Source organism: Volvox carteri (genome assembly GCF_000143455.1).
Source record: "Volvox carteri f. nagariensis unplaced genomic scaffold VOLCAscaffold_10, whole genome shotgun sequence".
Lineage (NCBI taxonomy): Eukaryota > Viridiplantae > Chlorophyta > Chlorophyceae > Chlamydomonadales > Volvocaceae > Volvox > Volvox carteri.
In genome coordinates, this window is record NW_003307553.1 from 1,762,751 (window position 1) to 1,765,788 (window position 3,038).

Below are 3,038 nucleotides of genomic sequence, written 5' to 3' on the forward strand. Positions count from 1 at the left end.
TTTTTGTACTGCTACAGCCAAGATGCCAGTGTGCTGTGCTACGATAGCGCTACACCATCGGGATGAGAGTCTTAGCTTACTCATAGCTTCAATGAAATGAATGTTAAATTTTAGCACACGGCAACGTATTAGGCAGGCAGGTTGTAGATGTGGCAGTATGTGATAGTGTGTGGGAAGGGGCAGTGGATGTATGTGGGGGGTGGGGGAAAGCAGCGGGGGATGCGGCAGGGTGGTGCAATAATGCAGGAGCGCACATTCCGAGCATGCTATCGGAGTAAGCCCGTTAGGCACTCATAAGCTTGTTAGGTTTGGTAGAGATGGCAACTGAAGCGCACAGCCCACATACACACGGTGTGTTGTCGAAGAAGCGTTTGTGGGTAAAACATTTCCCAAAGATGCCATTGCGGTTCGTATATAAATAATCTATATATGGGGTAAATGCTGCTGACCCCATGTACGGCTGTTACTTCATCTCATACCTGGTGTACTTTTCCCTTTTTCCCGCGTCAAGTACACAATGCCATGGGGGAAATGTACTGCAGTACGGGCGCTGAGTACGGGCCCCAACTTCTGACATTGGTCGGTCTTGCTGGCCAACAACTGCCTACCTTCGTTGATCGGCAGCAGCGTAGTGGCCTGTGCTGGCCACCTGTCTTAACTGCGCTTGTTCAGTAAGTTGCAGGGCCACCAAAACTGGCTAGGTGCCTGATCCTGTCCATTGCCTGAAGTGCCCTAGCTGAATGGACGGGTAGGTGGGCAACCGGGCAAGCTGCCTAAAATGGCAACTGGCTAAGCGCCTAAACTGGCAAGCTGCCTAAATGACAGGCTTGCCTAAAATGGGTGGTACGAGTTTAGAGGGGAAACTGTAGCGGGTTGTTGAAGGGCAGAGGCAAACAGCAGAATTGTTGTTTATTTGACGCCTGGTAGCGCACGGTCTCCTATACGTCATGACGTATGTGCTTGTCTGCGAGTGTGCGGGTGATACGCGCCTGATTTTTTCTCGCCTATGGAGACGCATCACAACTTCGCGCGAGCAAAACTAGATATTTAATGCAAAGCCACGTATGCTCACATTACATGCATTCTGAGCCTCGTGTTCTTCTTCCTGCGGTAAACGTCTGCTGAGTAAGTTCAAATGTTGAAAAAGATTTAGTGTGCTTCCAAAGTTGCACTGCAAAATCTATGTCCAGATGCGTTCCGGAAAGCCTAGGAAAGTGGGCGCAGGGTCGTTTCTTTTCCTTAGTTCTCGTTTCTGCTTGGATTGTGAGCCTGCGCGTCTGAGCAGGAAGGTGGCATACCGATATAGCAGCAAGCTCGACGTTTTGACAGCGCAAGGAAGTATTGCTGAGTGGACGATACCTTGGCTCACTGATTGTGGCCAGCAAGTTTGGACCATGGCATTTTTATCACAAGTTGTGGCGAGTAAGGCCCAGATGGTGTGAGGTGCGGCAACGCCATCATAATGCCGACAATTCCCCCAAAGTGCTTTAAATTATCCTTTTCCGTTAGCAATACTTTATTGGCGACCGATGCACGTCATTATTACGGCCATATAGCTAAGAAGGCATCCGTGAACGTATTTGTGTAGCCCTGTGGTATTTTAAGGAAATATGGTCCTGTGTGTATCTGTGTGTGTGTCTGTGTGTGTGTGTGTGTGTGTCTGTGTGTGTGTCTGTGTGTGTGTCTGTGTGTGTGTCTGTGTGCGTGTGTGTGTGTGTGTCTGCGTGGACGACGGCGTGGAGGGCGTAGTCTGTGAAGGTGCAACAAGGGGAGCGTTTCTTGATGACAAGGAGCTGATGAGGGCTAATTCCGGATAGCGAGGATTGTTTGAATTCAAATTCTAGCAGCCCTTGGTCCATGGACCGGCTTCATTTTTCACGCCAGCTGAAACGGGTTTTGCCGCAATGCCTATCATGGCATGTGATGGGCGTGTTTGGGCTCGCCCCGTGGGAATGCGTGTGTGACAGCCGACAGGGGACGGTTTGGGGTTTCCACCGCAGTAGTGAACACGTCTATATGGGATATAGATGCTGTAAAGGAGCGATGCGTGAGGTAACTTGATGGATGATCTAGGGGTTAAAAAAGTCGTAAATGATAACCGAACACCGAGACAACACGCAAGCGCGTGGGACGTGGTGGGCTTCGCCTTTTTCAGGCTGTTAGGTCGCAATTTTAAAAGATTAGTATGTGCAGTGAGGGACCGACGGTAAATTGGGCCGGGGTTTTCTTGCATACTGCGAGCGTTTCCCTTGTTCGCTTGTTAGCGGCTTGTTTTATATCAGTCAATGCGTTTATGAATTATTGTTTGTGCGAGTAGAAGCGCCATAGAGCGTTGCTTAAACGTCATCGCGTGATCCGTACTCACTACTAACTTATTGTGGGGAAGGCCATTGCGTCTGCGACCACACTCCCGCGGTACCCAAACCCTTCAAAGACAATTCCGATCAGCCATTTGGCTGTTAGTGGGAGGGCGGGTGGGCCGCTCGCACGGCAATCGAGTAGAGAGTACGAAAATAACCTAATGCAGTCATCGACAGCAGAAAACGTAAGCCTCCAGCCTCATGCCGACTCTCTTACCTACCATTCATATTCTCTACCTCGTTCCCAAGACTCCGCCGCGTTGCCTCTAGTTCGGCTCGTGCCACAGGTAACTTCGCTCGTCGCTACTTTGCCATTCACCTTCGCCTCCACCCAGCCTCTGCTTCTCCACAGAAGCGGCGACCTCCTTCGCCGTTGTTACGCCTCGTCTATGCGAATCCTCCTCATCCGACTGTGTCTTCTGCCTACCCGGTGCGCGCCCCCTCTCTCTGCGCATCCTTTTCTCTGGCCCTCTCTTACGGTTGCCTACCTTACTGCAGGACTCGCCCCTTGCCTGTCCGGTGCCGGGCAGGCTTTCCTTGCCTTCCCCGGCCCTACTTGGGGCGCCCCTCCTCGGCTCGTCAACTACCTTACTTCCGTCCGTTCCTGCCCCTCGGGGGCCCAACCCCTCCGCCCTTTCCGTGGGCCCGACGCCCGCTCTGGACTTATCTCACGCCCCC